At 37.2% G+C, this 8,238-nt stretch overlaps 1 long non-coding RNA gene across 1 annotated transcript; it reads left to right on the top strand.

Moving 5' to 3' along the window:
- Window positions 1-1,877: 1,877 nt before the first annotated feature.
- On the top strand, window positions 1,878-2,742 carry LOC109214758. The gene is made up of 2 exons (XR_002066235.1): window positions 1,878-2,134; window positions 2,491-2,742. It is a non-coding gene; the product is annotated as an uncharacterized LOC109214758 (long non-coding RNA).
- Window positions 2,743-8,238: the final 5,496 nt, after the last annotated feature.

Below are 8,238 nucleotides of genomic sequence, written 5' to 3'. Positions count from 1 at the left end.
GATTTTGACGGACTTGATGTTCATGGTTTCCCAAGGTATTCTCACTGTTATTGTTGTTGTTTTTGTTCGACATGATGATAATAACAGATAAAATGTAACTTAAAGAGAATAGATTATCAGATTCTCGGTAATGGAACCAATTTGTTTAACCAAAAAACTGAATATTTGGTTAAAACTAGAATTTAATAGAGAAATCGGGTTACTGATAATCAAGAAATAAGAGATTTTGTGAACAACAATAAAGCAATGAATAAGAGTATATTTCAGTATAATCGGAATGATATTTTGTGTCTCCTACAGATGTTGTGACTTTCTCCTTTTATAGTCAATTCTAAGAGAAAGTGTAATACCTTTGTCTTAATGAGGCAATTACGAGCAGTAAATGACATTAAAAGAAACGTTATTCAATCATTCTTATTAAATACAAATTCTCTAACGTATTTGGCATTTAATGTTGAATTTGGACTCTTTTACGCTATCAGATTCATATCTTCAATTCCTTCTGATCTTCGAGCTTTAAATGGCTCGAACAGGTGCGAGTCTCGTTTCATCTGGATAGTAGCTCGTACCTTTAAGTATCTTCTCTCCCGCATCTATTGTTGCTCATGTCTTCTAACTGTTTGCCATGCTTTGACTATTTGACCGGTCCACGTGTCATGACATGTCATCTTCAATATTTAAATTCAGTTTTTTCCCAATACATTGATGGTTCTCCAAAGTACAAATTTGACTTCTCATTACGAGAGCTTCATGCAGGGGCGGAGCTAAGTGGGCAGAAGGGGGTTCTACCGATCGAACCCCTTCCACCCGAAAATTATACTATGTATATAAGATCAACTTTTTCATATATATATATATATATATATATATATATAATAGAGGTTGAATCCCCTTTAGGAGTTAGAGATTGTTACTATATTAAGCATTTTGATGGAATGCATTTGGCTGTGTTCTTTACATAAAAAACGTAGGTGCATCTATAATTCTTGGTATTTTTTTTTTACATAGGGTAGTGCTCAAAGCCAACTAGTTTCTGGATATAGAAAAACAAGAGGAAGTGTAGAAATTTTTTATCATTGGCCAAAGTTGATGCATTGGTTGTGGCTAATCAATGGCTCCAATCCGGATTCATGCACCAAAATAACATTTGTGAAAATTGTCGTCCTTTAATTTATAACATTTGCAGATTTTCGGTGATAGAAAAATAAGGCAAAGCTGCTGAATTTATAGCCAAACAATCTGGGTTGAATAGGTGCGAAGGTACCTGTTTACATAAGGTATCAATTCGGCAAACATATTTTATATTTCTGTTTGGTCGAGAATTTTAAATTCACAGATGACCGTTAGGACCATTAGGAAATTAATGGCGAATTTAGAATACAAAATCCGGCAAAAAAATATCAGGAACAAGAAATAAATAAGGGAAAAATAGGAAAACTCTTTCCTTGAGAAAATTTGATAAACCACACATACATTGCCTGTTTCTTCAAAAAAATTCACCTAATTCAAGTAAAAACCAATTACTAGCACACATTAATGGATAGCAGCAATCATTTTTATTTAAATAATTATAACCGGTTTTATAAATGAAATCAAACATAATAAAAAGAACAAAACTAGAGACTATATGTTTAAGTATAGCACCCACCTTGTACAAAAAGTTTAAAATAAATTAAACTAAAATGAGTGTAGCAACATCATAATATAAAGTATATTTAATTAAGTGACAAAACAGCAGAGAAGCCAACCCATAATCTTGATGATCGAGCTAGATGTTGTGGAATCAGGAGACATGTCAAAAGAAAGGTAAATTAATTAAAAAAAAAATTAAAAAAGACACAGTTCCAACAGTTGGAGAAAGATAAAGAGATTTTTGGTCTTCTCTTTATAAGTTTAGTTTAAACTTGTAGTACAAGAGCAGAAGAAGTAGCTAAGAGAGTAAAAGTAAGAGTATATATTTCTTGGAGCTAACACAGATATCTATTGGTTTATTACTAATATGAGACATTCATCAAACCTCTACTCACTTGCTATTGCCCTAGTTTTGATTTTCCATTTCTTGTTTCTTGCTCATGCTCACCAACTTGTCTCTAATGATCTCATTGTTGATTCCTCTGGAGATTCAATGAAAGTGGTAAATATCTCTCTCTCTCTCTTGAAAGCACCATGAAGCAATTATGTATGTGTATATATGTTCAGAGGCGGACCTAGAGTGTCGCGGGTTAGTTCAATTGAACTCGTGATCATTTTTAGTATAGACCATATATATATGTATTTATACTGATAAAAAATTATTTGTGAAAAATCCTAAAAAGTAGTATTTTAACTATATATTAAGTTATAATGAGTTCATATTTTTAAAATACTCATAACTTTGAATTTATTAAATTTTAATCATAGATCTGTCTCTATATATACTGTATATGTATGTGTATAAGTTTGGTTTCTTGTTTTTGTGTGGAATGTTTAAGAATTGGAGAATTGATGCAGGAAACAAATGGATGTGAGAAAGAGAGAGGTGATTGCAAACAAAGGAATGGTAATGGAGGAAAAGAAGAGAGTATGTTTGAGAATGAAGACTATATCTATACACAGTCTACTCTTCCTTAGGTGAATCTTCTCTTTTACTGTTTTTTCTTTTCTTTTCACTTTGTAAAATAGATTTTGATCAATTCATCAAATGAATCGAATAGGATATTGCAAGTTTTGATTATTAATAAGATTGTTTTATCTTTTTTTGGATTCTTTTGTTATATATTCAGCATTCACAACAATTACAACAAATTGTTGTTCAAAAAAAGTCCAACTTTCACACATGACTAATTAGAGACTAGCATATACAACTTGGTTATTAATTTGGTTATTCAAGATATGTAAAACAGATTGTGGAACAATCTAACAAAGAGATGGATGGATATTGCTTCCATTTAGACACTTAAATTGTTCGAATGCTTGAAATGTATGTCGACCATAGTATCAATAAACAGGTCGGGTCAAATTTGAATAGGGTGAACTGAGTAGAGTTTATGATTGGGTCATGAACCTGAACGGAACAGATTAAGTCAATTGATGAAGAGCAAACTTCATTTGTATCCATCCGGGAAAAACTAATGACAATAGCTAGCGACAAAATAAACCATACAATTAACAGCCCAAAACTAATTAAAAGGCTAGCCTAAGACCACTGTCACTCTTCCCCCTCTCTCCAGCGTTCCTCCGCCGCTGTCAGAATTCAAATCACGCCATCCGTTCATCCTCACCCAACACCACAACTACCACCTCCTCAAAATCCTAACTTCCTTCTCCCTCAACGATCATACGCATTTTCCTCAGCCGAAGAAGCCGATGCCGAACATCGCCTTCGCAAGCGCCGCCTCCGTATTGAACCACCAATATACGCCCTCCGTCGTGATCCACTCCCGAGGGGACCGCCTTTACCTGACGACCGTCGTCATATCACTTTTTTGTTCTTCCATAATTGAATCTCTGCCCATTGTTCTGTCTTTGCTTACGTAAACAGTGGGTGTTCCCACAAAATTTCTTCTTCTTCAAGAATGCTCCAAATAGAGGGGATATATACGGTTCGAATTTAGTGTTTATTATTTGGTTAAAAAATCAAAAATATTCAGTTAACTAATAAAAGATTTGGAATATGCACTATTAATCCCTTAATCTCCTTATCCTCTGTTGCAACTCGTGCATATCAAACATGAATATTTTATCAATCTCTTTTTTGGACCAACTTTTTCATAAAAAAATGTATATGAGGCTAATATTTAAAAGTCATTTTAGATTATGTAGTAGACTGGAGAGCATTTCTTTTGAATATTGGTATATTACAAAATATATATACAAAATAGATTGTCACTATACAAAAATTATACAAAATAGACTGTTACTATACAATTTATATACGATAGACTGTCACTATACAAAATACATACAAAAATAGACTGTCATTATACAAAAAATAAACTAAATAGACTGTCACTATACAAAATAGACTATCACTATACAAAAATAGACTGTCACTATATAATTAATATACAATAGACTGTCACCATACAGAATATATACAAAATAGACTGTCACTATACAAAATATATACTAAATAGACTGTCAATATATAAAAAAAAAGATACAAAATATATTGTCGCTATACAAAATAGACTGTCACTATACAACAAATATACAAAATAGACTATCACTATACAAAATATATAAAATAGACATTTCGGGCTATTAGATGTAATATGTTTGGGCCGGAGGGCCATTTTGTGTCAATGGACAAAAACATGGGCTATCTTTTAGTGGTAATTAGCTATCTATAGATACCATTTGCTATATTACGGATTGTAGATACGCTTTATGTTGTTATAAGATGTATTAGATGTATTTAAGCTACTGTATTCATGAATACAGTAGCAAAAATAGGCGTGAATCAGGAAAGTCCAGCTAATCAGTTGTTGTATTCAAGTGTATTCGACTGTATTCATGGCGTGGAACATAGGATTACAGCTGGACAGATTATTATATCGACTGTATTCAACTGTATTCACAGCGTGAAACAGGGGATTACACTGTTTTTAAACTGAAAGTGAATCAATTAACATAATAGACTCCTAATATAACTCAATAAACTCAATTATAACACATAAAATTTGTATTTCCAGTTATAAAAAAGATTCTCAACCGAAAAATACCCCAAAAACATAGCAATCTTCAGAGAAATTATATAATACATCTGAATACATAATTATATGTGACGACCCAAAGGGTCATCACCTGTTTTCTCATTCATCCCGTGCTTCCGAGGCCTTGAAAACCTCATTTTTACTCGCCTCGATTTGCGTGCGCAGTCCGGGCGCGTAGCCGGAAAGCTTAAATATGAATTCTGTGTAAAAATTTATGAATTTTGATATTATTATGATTAAAGTTGACTTTGGTCAACATTTTTGGTAAAGGGACCTGGACCCGTGATTCGACGGTCCTGGAGGGTCCGTAGAATCATATGGGACTCGGGCATGTGCCCGGAGTCGAAATCCGAGGTCTAGAACCCGAGTAAAAGAATTTTTCTGTGAAATTATTTTTCTGAAATTATTAAGGAAAATGGAAATGAAAATTGATTAAAAGACTATGGTATCGGGCTCGTATTTTGGTTCCGAAGCCCGGTACAAGTCTTAAATATGTGTTAAGCGCTTTCTGTAAAGTTTGGTCGAAAACGGACGTCATTTGGCGTGTTTCGGACCTAAATATCTAAAATTTGAAGATTATGAAGTTAGAATGAAAAATGATGATTTTGAGGCTTGATTCATTGATTTTGATGTTGTTTTGGCGATTTAATCGCATGGTTAAGTCCGTAAGATGTTGTCGAGTTAGTGTGTGTGATTGGTTAGGAGCCCCGAGGGCTCGGGAGTGTTTTCGAAGGTTTTCGGGGTAGTTTTGGACTTAGGGAGTTAGCAAATTTTCTGCAATTTTTACACAGGGATTTTCTTCATCGCGTTCGCACTAGCCCTCCCGCATTCGCATAGCCTTGCTCCCTTTTCTCCTTCGCGTTCGTGTTCTGGCCATCGCGATCGCGAAGCTTTGCTGCTTCCTTCAACGCGTTCGCGTGTCTCCTCACGCGTTCGCGTAGGCCCAGATCCCAGACCCCAGCCATTTACTCTACGCGTTCGCACTCCCCCTGTCGCGAACGCGATGCTTCCCAGCCCCCTTCTTCGCGAACGCGACCCCCATGTCGCGAACGCGAAAGGCAAATTTGTCCAGCGATTTTAAATACCCAAAACAGAACCCATTTCGGGATTTTTCCCCATTTCACGAAAACCTTTCTTCTCCACAGCCTTGTAACGAATCTTGGAGCATTTCTTCACCAAATATTCTTGGGTAAGTATTACCTAACTCATTTTCTTCATTTTCTATCATCATCCAATGAAATCCTAGGCCTAGAACATGTAATCTAGGGTTGAAATTGGGGGAAATGGGTAGTGTTAGGGCTTTTCGATTTTCTTTAATTTAGACCTCATTTTGGGGTCGAATTTGAAAACAAATTATATTCGGGCTCGTGGGGGGATGGGTAACATGAAATTGGTTCGAACCTCGTGTTTTGACCAAGTGGGCCCGGGAGCGATTTTGGAATTTTTAGAAGAGAGCTTGAAAATTCATATTTAAGTATTGGGTCTAGTTTGTTTAGCTATTATTAATATTGTAAAGTCATTGTTTCATAGATTGACTGAGTTGGAGCCGAATTGAGGGGTAAAGCTATACTAGAGGCTTGAGTTGAGTTTGGAGCATCCGAGGTAAGTGTTTGATCTAACTTTGGCTTGAGGGAATAGGATTAGAGTATTATTTGCTAATTGCTAAATGTGGAGTACGGTGTATAGGCATGGTGATGAATATCTATACACCGGTGTCTAGCATGATCGTGAGTCCTTATTTGTGCTTATTTGGGATTCGGTAGTGACTCTTCCTTGTTAATTGATTATTTCTATATAATGTGAAGGGTATGAGAAAGAATTATGACTTGTGAACTCTTTGGAGCGTTGGCTCAATTGCTAAAGTAATTGTTGAGTAAGAAATGAAAGAAAGAGAAAGAAATGTGATTGTTCCCTTGCCGGGATTTAGCTGTTTACTTGTGTTTTCCCTTGCCGGGACTTCTATTACTGTTTGTCTATCCCCTCGCCCCCTTGTTTGTGATTGTTGCTTGGGTGAGGAAGAGTAATAAAGCACGAAGGTTGATGCCGTGCACGAATTGTGTTGAGAATATATTAATGCACGAAGGAACATTCCGTGCCATGTTTTGATTATTAATGCACGAAGGAACATTCCGTGCCATGTTTTGATTATTATTGCACGAAGGAACATTCCGTGCCATGTTTTGATTATTAATGCACGAAGGAACATTCTGTGCCATGATTATTAATGCACGAAGGAACATTCCGTGCCATGTTTCGATTATTATTGCACGAAGGAACATTCCGTGCCATGTTTTGATTATTATTGCACGAAGGGACATTCCGTGCCATGTTTTGATTAGTAATGCACGAAGGGATATTCCGTGCCATGTTTTGATTATCACTCTCGTTGACTTTGTAGTTGTACCGTTTCATTCCTTATTTATTGACCTTGTATTCTAAATTGCTACAGCCCCTACAGCATGCTCCCCTCCCTCTTGACTTGTTAAATTTCTGTATTCTCTTCTATTGCGTATGTATATATTTGAACTGCACAGGTTTGTTGGGTAGTCCGGTCTAGCCTCGTCACTACTTCGCCGGGGTTAGGCCAGGCACTTACCAGCACATGGGGTCGGTTGTGCTGATACTATACTCTGTGCATCTTTTTGCACAGATCCAGGTGTTGGAGCAGCATTTGAGTAGCAGTAGCATTCTGGGAGCGAGTTTCCAGTCCAGGGACATTCGAGGTAGCCTTGCTGACGTCCGCAGGCCCGGGGTCCTTTCTATTTTATTCAGTTTGTTATCGTTGCACCGTAGCAGACAGTTTTATGATTCATTCAAACCTTGTATTTAGTATTCTGTAGACGTTCGTGAGTATTGTGACACCAGTCTTGGGTAGAGGATTGTTAAACTTCCGCGTTTTTTTTAGTAAATTTTATTTGAGACTTCCGCTTTATTATTGTTAATACTGTTGATGTTCGCTAAAAGAGGTAATTGATGATTGGCTTGCCTAGCTCCTATTAGTAGGCGCCATCACGACTCCCGAGGGTGGGAAAAATCCGGGTCGTGACAAGTTGGTATCAGAGCACTAGGTTACATAGGTCTCACAACTCACGGACAAACTCAGTAGAGTCTGAGGGATCGGTACGGAGACGTCTGTATTTATCCCCCAGAGGCTACAGAGTTTGGAAAAACTTCACATTTTTTCTTTCTTGTCGTGCGGTTCTGTTTCTCAAACCCCGATTGAGTTTCTACTCTGTTCTTTCGCAGATGGCGAGAATACGCGCGTCCTCATCTACCGCTCAGCAGTCCGAGTCCCCAGCAGCAGCCCCAGTGGCGGAGCCTCAAGTTGATTTGGAGGAGGAGGTTCCAGCCCCAGCAGTCCCGGTGGGCCCAGCTCACGTCCCAGAGGGGTTCATTGCCATCCCAGTTCTTCAGGACGCTCTAGTCCGATTGGTAGGCTTCGTGGAGAGTGTCACTCGAGCGGGTTTGCTTCCATGAGTTAAGCTAGCGGTGGCAGATCAGCCGAGTACAGTGGCTCAGGCCGGGAGTGAGATCACTTTTCAGG

The sequence above is a fragment of the Nicotiana attenuata genome, unplaced genomic scaffold, assembly GCF_001879085.1.
Source record: "Nicotiana attenuata strain UT unplaced genomic scaffold, NIATTr2, whole genome shotgun sequence".
NCBI classification, from domain to species: Eukaryota; Viridiplantae; Streptophyta; class Magnoliopsida; order Solanales; family Solanaceae; genus Nicotiana; species Nicotiana attenuata.
This window is presented reverse-complemented; position numbering and strand designations above follow the sequence as displayed.